We start from the raw sequence: 10,431 nt of genomic DNA on the forward strand, positions 1-10,431 counted from the left end.
ACCACCACCATCACCACCGCCGCTCGTGACCACCAACACCATCGCCCATGACCACCATCATCCCCTTTCACTGCAGCCCGTGACCATTACCACAACCGTCGCCCGTGACCATCACCCCTACCACTGCCCTCAATGACCACCACCACCAACCCTATCAATGCCGCCCGTGACCATCACCACCCTTGCCCACCCCTACCATCGCCGCCAGTAACCACCACCACCGCCGCCGGTGACCACCAACACCATCGCACATGACCACCATCATCCCCTTTCACTGCAGCCCGTGACCATTACCACCACCGTCGCCCGTGGCCATCACCCCTACCACTGCCCTGAATGACCACCATCACCAACCCTACCACTGCCGCCCGTGACCACCACCATCACCACCCTTGCCCACCCCTACCACCACCGCCAGTAACCACCACCACCGCCGCCCGTGACCACCATCATCCCTATCACCGGAGCCATTACTACCACTACCACAGCCGCCCGTGACCACCAGCACTACCACTGCCACCCGTGACCACCAACACCATCGCCAGTAACCACCACCACCACCGCCAGTAACCACCACCACCGCTGCCCGTGACCACCAACACCATCGTCCGTGACCACCATCATCCCTATCACCGGAGCCCATTACTACCACAGCCGCCCGTGACCACCAGCACTACCACTGCCGCCCGTGACCACCAACACCATCGCCCGTGACCACCACCATCCCTATCACCGGAGCCCGTGACCACCACCGCCGCCGCCCGTGACCACCAACACCATCGCCCGTGACAACCATTATCCCTATCACCGGAGCCCGTGACCACCACCACCACAGCCGCCCGTGACCACCACCCCTTCCACTGCCGCCCGTGACCACCACAACCATCACCGCCAGTGACCACCACAACCAACCCTACTACTGCCTCCCGTGACCACACCTACCACCGCCGTCCGTGACCACCAACCCTTTCCACTGCCGTCTGTGACCACCACCATCATCACCACCACCGCCACCGCCACCATCACCGCCAACGCCGCCGCCGCCGCCACCACCACCACCACCCCTATTATTGCAGCCCGGGCCCATCCCACTACCACCGCCCGTGACCACCACCACCACCGCCAGTGACCAACACCACTCCTTCCACTGCAGCCCATGACCAGTATTATTTGATATTTAACTCTTATGAATGTGTTTTTGTAGCTAAATGATTACCTTGTATATAATTAGAAGGATCAATTATATAATGAATTTAAATATTGATATCAACAAAGTGAAAAAAGACCACATTGACAGCTGGGAGGTAGATAGTTCTTACTCTGGTCAGTGAGTGACCGACCACACTGACAGCGGGGAGGTAGACATTCCTTACTCTGATCAGTGAGTGACCGACCACACTGACAGCGGGGAGGTACATAATTCTTTCTCTGATCAGTAAGTGACCAACCACACTGACAGCGGGGAGGTAGACATTCCTTACTCTGATCAGTGAGTGACCGACCACACTGACAGCGGGGAGGTAAACATTCCTTACTCTGATCAGTGAGTGACCGACCACACTGACAGCGGGGAGGTACATAGTTCTTACTCTGATCAGTGAGTGACCGACCACACTGACAGCGGGGAGGTATATCTCCCTTGTATCCTTACTGATGTATAGGACGTGTATAGGACGTGTATATTTCCCTTGTATCCTTACTGATGTAAAGGACGTGGTTACCTCCCTTGTATATTTACTGATGTATAGGACCTGGTTACCTCCCTTGTATCCTTACTGATGTATAGGACGTTGTTACCTCCCTTGTATCCTTACTGATGTATAGGACGTGTATATCTCCCTTGTATCCTACTGATGTATAGGACGTGGTTACCTCCCTTGTATCCTTATTGATGTATAGGACATGTATATCTCCCTTGTATCCTTACTGATGTATAGGACATGTTTAACTCCCTTGTATCCTTACTGATGTATAGGACATGTATATCTCCCTTGTATCCTTTCTGATGTATAGGACATGTATATCTCCCTTGTATCCTTACTGATGTATAGGACGTGTTTACCTCCCTTGTATCCTTTCTGATGTATAGGACATATATATCTCCCTTGTATCCTTACTGATGTATAGGACGTGTTTACCTCCCTTGTATCCTTACTGATGTATAGGACATGTATATCTCCCTTGTATCCTTACTGATGTATAGGACGTGTTTACCTCCCTTGTATCCTTACTGATGTATAGGACGTGGTTACCTCACTTGTATCCTTACTGATGTATAGGACGTGGTTACCTCCCTTGTATCCTTTCTGATGTATAGGACATGTATATCTCCCTTGTTTCCTTACTGATGTATAGGACGTGTTTACCTCCCTTGTATCCTTACTGATGTATAGGACATGTATATCTCCCTTGTATCCTTACTGATGTATAGGACGTGTTTACCTCCCTTGTATCCTTACTGATGTATAGGACGTGTTTACCTCCCTTGTATCCTTTCTGATGTATAGGACATATATATCTTCCTTGTATCCTTACTGATGTATAGGACGTGTTTACCTCCCTTGTATCCTTACTGATGTATAGGACGTGGTTACCTTCCTTGTATCCTTATTGATGTATAGGACATGTATATCTCCCTTGTATCCTTACTGATGTATAGGACGTGGTTACCTCCCTTGTATCCTTATTGATGTATAGGACGTGTTTACCTCCCTTGTATCCTTACTGATGTATAGGACATGTATATCTCCCTTGTATCCTTACTGATGTATAGGACGTGTTTACCTCCCTTGTATCCTTACTGATGTATAGGACGTGGTTAACTCCCTTGTATCCTTACTGATGTATAGGACGTGTTTACCTCCCTTGTATCCTTACTGATGTATAGGACGTGTTTACCTCCCTTGTATCCTTACTGATGTATAGGACGTGGTTACCTCCCTTGTATCCTTATTGATGTATAGGACATGTATATCTCCCTTGTATCCTTACTGATGTATAGGACGTGGTTACCTCCCTTGTATCCTTATTGATGTATAGGACATGTATATCTCCCTTGTATCCTTACTGATGTATAGGACGTGGTTACCTCCCTTGTATCCTTATTGATGTATAGGACATGTATATCTCCCTTGTATCCTTACTGATGTATAGGACGTGTTTACCTCCCTTGTATCCTTACTGATGTATAGGACGTGGTTACCTCCCTTGTATCCTTACTGATGTATAGGACGTGTTTACCTCCCTTGTATCCTTACTGATGTATAGGACGTGTTTACCTCCCTTGTATCCTTACTGATGTATAGGACGTGGTTACCTCCCTTGTATCCTTATTGATGTATAGGACATGTATATCTCCCTTGTATCCTTACTGATGTATAGGACGTGGTTACCTCCCTTGTATCCTTACTGATGTATAGGACGTGTTTACCTCCCTTGTATCCTTTCTGATGTATAGGACATATATATCTTCCTTGTATCCTTACTGATGTATAGGACGTGTTTACCTCCCTTGTATCCTTACTGATGTATAGGACGTGGTTACCTCCCTAGTATCCTTATTGATGTATAGGACATGTATATCTCCCTTGTATCCTTACTGATGTATAGGACGTGGTTACCTCCCTTGTATCCTTATTGATGTATAGGACGTGTTTACCTCCCTTGTATCCTTACTGATGTATAGGACATGTATATCTCCCTTGTATCCTTACTGATGTATAGGACGTGTTTACCTCCCTTGTATCCTTACTGATGTATAGGACGTGGTTACCTCCCTTGTATCCTTACTGATGTATAGGACGTGTTTACCTAGCTTGTATCCTTACTGATGTATAGGACGTGTTTACCTCCCTTGTATCCTTACTGATGTATAGGACGTGGTTACCTCCCTTGTATCCTTATTGATGTATAGGACATGTATATCTCCCTTGTATCCTTACTGATGTATAGGACGTGGTTACCTCCCTTGTATCCTTATTGATGTATAGGACGTGTTTACCTCCCTTGTATCCTTACTGATGTATAGGACGTGGTTACCTCCCTTGTATCCTTATTGATGTATAGGACATGTATATCTCCCTTGTATCCTTACTGATGTATAGGACGTGTTTACCTCCCTTGTATCCTTACTGATGTATAGGACATGTATATCTCCCTTGTATCCTTACTGATGTATAGGACGTGTTTACCTCCCTTGTATCCTTACTGATGTATAGGACATGTATATCTCCCTTGTATCCTTACTGATGTATAGGACGTGTTTACCTCCCTTGTATCCTTACTGATGTATAGGACGTGGTTACCTCCCTTGTATCCTTATTGATGTATAGGACATGTATATCTCCCTTGTATCCTTACTGATGTATAGGACGTGGTTACCTCCCTTATATCCTTATTGATGTATTGGACATGTATAGTCCATGCTATCAAACTATTGTCCGTTAGACATGATGTACGTTATCGCTCCATATTTGCAGTGTCAAATGCGACCTTTCATCCTTTAACCTTGACCGATGACGATCTTAACCTAATTCATATAATGATCGACATATAGAACTATGAACCATTTTTTGAATGTTCAAGATATGACATATTGATTCGGAACAGGACGTGACGCAATAAGGCGGACGGATATGACTTGATTCCTATGATATCTTGTCTCTTCTCCAACCAAATAGCTGAGACTTACATTTATATTCCACTTCGTGGTGTGAGAGACTCCTCTTAGTTTAAGAAAGGGAACCCAAATGTATTTAACTGAAATGTCTGTCTATATATACTGAAAATATTGAAATCGCTTTTGAATTTCCGTATATCTGACAACCAGAGTAAACAGAACACCAACGGTTACAGAGTGACGTCACACCCACAAGTAGAGAATGACGTCACACTTACAATTACAGAATGACGTCACACTTACGATTACAGAATGACGTCACACTTACGATTACAGAGTGACGTCACACCTACAATTAGAGAATTACGTCCGATTTACGATTACAGAGTGACGTCATACTGCAAGTTTGGATACCCTTGCAATTCAATCAACGTTGTTGTGACTTGGATTGACATACAAGATAAGTATGTATCACGATAGATAGACATCGCCTGACAGAAATGCAAACACCTTTTAGCTTTAACGCTGGACTCTTTGATGTTGGATTCCTCAATGGTTTTCCATAGATTTACCAAACGAATCCCGTGTGCACGGTTCTAGTATTAAACACTTTTCTTGTTTCTACTTGTAAGTTATAACATACACCACGCGTGTTTACACAGCGCTGTTTGAAAAGGGAGTTCTGTATGGAGGGGAAGGGTAGGGAGGGACGTCATTCCCCAAAATTTCATTTAATCTTCTCGTGCATAATTAATATACCGAAAGTCTGTTGTCACTGTCTACGCAAGACTGAAGAAAGTAGGATCTATACAGTAACATGTAATGTGTGAATAATAAAACACATAGAATATCTAATTACTACAGGTTCACTATGTCCTATATACAAATACGAGGTTTGAAGGAGAAACACGGCCTGAGAGGATACAGATAGTGTGAGAGTGATGCTGCACGAAATAAGTAAGTACGACAGATATAAGCTGATTAACAACTGAATTCACCTGAGGTAATTAGTGCCCAGGTAAACCTATTACCGGCAGGTGTGTTATCTACATTCCGCCCAGGTTCGGTCAGCAGCTGTCCAGAGACGCCCACCCCACCATCATTCACAAACTGTTAACTTTAAATACATAGTAGATCTGTCGCTACTCCGCAATCACACTGGACACTATGTCAGCAATACCAGATAAGGTAATGATAGGGAGATTTATAGCTAAATATAACCTACTCAGAATAGAAAAATATGGGTACGTATTGAGAACAGAAATTAAAAAGGAATCAACTAAAAAAAGATCAACAAAGAAATAAGAATTCAACAATTCAGTGATTCATCACCAATCGGGAATCAACATACCTCCGTCTACACACCGCAGAAATAGTGTGTAGTTAATGATATTCTTTTCAAGGCTGAGTTAAACTGGCTTTACAATTCTTTCTGTAAAATCTTATTCTTTCGAAGTTCAATTTCTAAGTCTGTACACATGAATACGTTCCCTAAGCAGTGAGAGGTTATGATATCTTGTTCCTGTCCTGACTTTGTCTGTACACATGGATACGTTCCCTACATAGAGAGAGACTATGATATCCTGTCCCTGTCCTGACTTTGTCTGTACACATGGATACGTTCCCTACATAGTGAGAGACTATGATATCTTGTCCCTGTCCTGACTTTGTCTGTACACATGAATACGTTCCCTACATAGTGAGAGGTTATGATATCTTGTACCTGTCCTGACTTTGTCTGTACACATGGATACGTTCCCTACATAGTGAGAGGTTATGATATCTTGTACCTGTCCTGACTTTGTCTGTACACATGGATACGTTCCCTACATAGTGAGAGGTTATGATATCTTGTTCCTGTCCTGACTTTGTCTGTACACATGGATACGTTCCCTACATAGTGAGAGGTTATGATATCTTGATATCCTGTCCCTGTCCTGACTTTGTCTGTACACATGAATACGTTCCCTAAGTAGTGAGAGACTATGATATCCTGTCCCTGTCCTGACTTTGTCTGTACACATGGATACGTTCCCTACATAGTGAGAGACTATGATATCTTGTCCCTGTCCTGACTTTGTCTGTACACATGGATACGTTCCCTACATAGTGAGAGACTATGATATCTTGTCCCTGTCCTGACTTTGTCTGTACACATGAATACGTTCCCTGTCCTGACTTTGTCTGTACACATGATATCTTGTCCCTACTTTGTCTGTACACATGGATACGTTCCCTATATAGTGAAAGGTTATGATATCTTGTCCCTGTCCTGACTTTGTCTGTACACATGAATAAGTTTCCTGATTATTGAGTGGTTATGATATCCTGTCCCTGTCCTGACTTTGTCTGTACACATGGATACGTTCCCTAAGTAGTGAGAGGTTAATATATATTGTCCCTGTCGTGACTTTGTCTGTACACATGAATACGTTCCCTACATAGTGAGAGACTATGATATCTTGTCCCTGTCCTGACTTTGTCTGTACACATGGATACGTTCCCTAAGTAGTGAGAGGTTATGATATCTTGTTCCTGTCCTGACTTTGTCTGTACACATGGATACGTTCCCTACATAGAGAGAGACTATGATATCCTGTCCCTGTCCTGACTTTGTCTGTACACATGGATACGTTCCCTACATAGTGAGATAGTGAGAGACATATGATATCTTGTCCCTGTCCTGACTTTGTCTGTACACATGCACATACGTTCCCTATATAGTGAGAGACTATGATATCTTGTCCCTGTCCTGACTTTGTCTGTACACATGAGAGACTATGATACTGACTTTGTCTGTACACATGGATACGTTCCCTAAGTAGTGAGAGACTATGATATCTTGTCCCTATCGTGACTTTGTCTGTGCACATGGATACGTTCCCTATATAGTGAGAGGTTATGATATCTTGTTCCTGTCCTGACTTTGTCTGTACACATGAATAAGTTTCCTAAGTAGTGAGTGGTTATGATATCCTGTCCCTGTCCTGACTTTGTCTGTACACATGAATACGTTCCCTAAGTAGTGAGAGACTATGATATCCTGTCCCTGTCCTGACTTTGTCTGTACACATGAATACGTTCCCTACATAGTGAGAGACTATGATATCTTGTCCCTGTCCTGACTTTGTCTGTACACATGAATACGTTCTCTACATAGTGAGAGACTATGATATCCTGTCCCTGTCCTGACTTTGTCTGTACACATGAATACGTTCCCTACATAGTGAGAGACTATGATATCTTGTCCCTGTCCTGACTTTGTCTGTACACATGAATACGTTCCCTAAGTAGTGAGTGGTTATGATATCTTGTTCCTGTCCTGACTTTGTCTGTACACATGGATACGTTCCCTAAGTAGTGAGAGACTATGATATCTTGTCCCTGTCCTGACTTTGTCTGTACACATGAATACGTTCCCTAAGTAGTGAGAGACTATGATATCCTGTCCCTGTCCTGACTTTGTCTGTACACATGGATACGTTCCCTACATAGTGAGAGACTATGATATCCTGTCCCTGTCCTGACTTTGTCTGTACACATGAATACGTTCCCTACATAGTGAGAGACTATGATATCTTGTCCCTGTCCTGACTTTGTCTGTACACATGGATACGTTCCCTAAGTAGTGAGAGGTTATGATGTCTTGTCCCTGTCGTGACTTTGTCTGTACACATGAATACTTTCCTTGGTAACAATAAAACATTTTTTGGTAATCTTGGATTATTATCTCAGTGTCGTATTTTCAATTTGTAAGCCTGTGTCAATACTTCGCCCCAGTGTCATAATAACAGAATAACATACCCCATGTGTCTCCCACTTGTTCAGGAGATTGTTGTTAAAAATCGGAACAGCGGGGAAAGCTTTTTAATCTACATAAACGTTGCAGCCATGCATCCCAACAGGTCACTAGCGAAATATTACATACTCTGGACATCTTGTTTATTCAGAATGTTTAAGTATGATCAGATCTTTCTACTCGGAGACATCTACAACAAAAATATGCTTCTCTTGAAAAACTGTTACAAAGAATTCAAGTTAATTATAATATGTACCTTCTAGTTAACCACACGCCCGCTTTATTATTGTACCGACTATTCCCTGTACATTTGTGTTGTTAACAGAATTTTTTGCTATTTATGTTGGTGTGCTGACTTCTACCATTATGCCTACAAAGCTGATGAATTCCTCTCTGGAAATCTGGTTGGTTAGGCCTAGTTATGCTGTCAAACCCTTGCGGTTAACACCAGTATAATGAACGGTCCAAATCTTGGTATGTCTAATGATATGTGAGTGCATCCGAGTTTAACCGGAAAATGGGAAACTAGGATAGTCATCAGTACACGGACTTTAGATTGAAGGGAAATAACTCGAGTATTTTTTTCTTCTTCGTGCATAATCCTTACAGAGTTATCGTTCTTTACATCTCTTTAAAAGGTTTATTTTCGTGCCTTCACGCCATTTGAAGTTGCAATTTGTCTACAAATCTTCAAAGGGGGCACTTGATTTAACACAGTGATTTTTGTACTTATTTTGTGTACTAGGTACAAATGTAGATGCTGTTTAAGGCCTATAAGAAAGGATATGATATCCTTTGTACCCATTCCTCTCACTATCGATTATTACACCACTAATTCTATATACAATCAGTCCTATCAGTATTTGTGGATACTTTTTTTTTGAGGTTTGGAATATTTTTAGAATTTCAAAAGGTTCGAACAAAAATGAACAACAATAATTATCAGGACCGCCTTACCCACTAACACATCTCGTGTCCGCAAAACAAAAGTTATGTCTGATAATAGGTGATTGTTTATGAAGAGGTTATGGTACAATCATTTGTACTATTTGTACTTTCCATTTTGAGAAAAATTGTATTCAAGAAAGTCAGTCAGATCTGAGAAAGAAGACAATCTAGTTGGTCGCTAAAATATCCCTTTGTATCAAAGCATCTCCTAACTAACCGAAGGCCGTACAGACCACTGCTTTGATAGCGTGACACATTTTAACCTCGTGATTCTAAAGGGCACTTTTTATTGTAAGATAGTGCTGAATTTAATCGACCCAGTAGAGCTAATTTGATATTCATAAGGAAGCTAAGTGTATAAAGATATATGTCGGTCAAAGGCACTCCGGAATATTGTTAAACCTTTATTTTCTATTTATAGTAACAATGACCTTAATATATGATCTTCTGAAAGGCAACTATAGATATAGGTATTTATATTTAGGTTCAGATGCATGTTTGAATATTGAGTGGAATTGAATGAGCCAACGGGATGCCCAATTACAGTGTATATCGATTCAAAATTTATATTAACAGTGACCTTGGTTTTACCCTTCATATCTGACACAATAAACTATTTATAGTAACAGTAGCCTTGATTTTCCCTTCAGATCTGACACAATTAACTATTTATAGTAACAGAATTGATTTCCCCTTCAGATCTGACATATTAGCTATTTAAAGTAACAAAGCCTTAATTTTCCGTTTCATATCTGACACAATTAACTATTTACAGTAACAGTAGCCTTGATTTTCCCTTCAGATCTGACATGATTAGCTATTTATAGTAACAAGGCCTTGATTTTTACGAACCGATCAGACAGATTAACTGTTTTGAGTGAAAATGACATTAATTTTTACAAATTGATTTTACACGATATACTATTTATAGTAACAATGATCTTGATTTTTACACTTCAGATCTGAAATGTTTGACTTGCTAAAGAACACCCATTATGGGTGTTTCCTCTTGACATAACATGTTCACTATGACTGGCTTTTATAAACAAAACAACAAAGACCTTCC

The sequence above is a fragment of the Ylistrum balloti genome, unplaced genomic scaffold, assembly GCF_031769215.1.
Source record: "Ylistrum balloti isolate Yb309-2 unplaced genomic scaffold, AGI_CSIRO_Ybal_v1 Utg370448, whole genome shotgun sequence".
In the NCBI taxonomy this organism is placed as follows: Eukaryota; Metazoa; Mollusca; class Bivalvia; order Pectinida; family Pectinidae; genus Ylistrum; species Ylistrum balloti.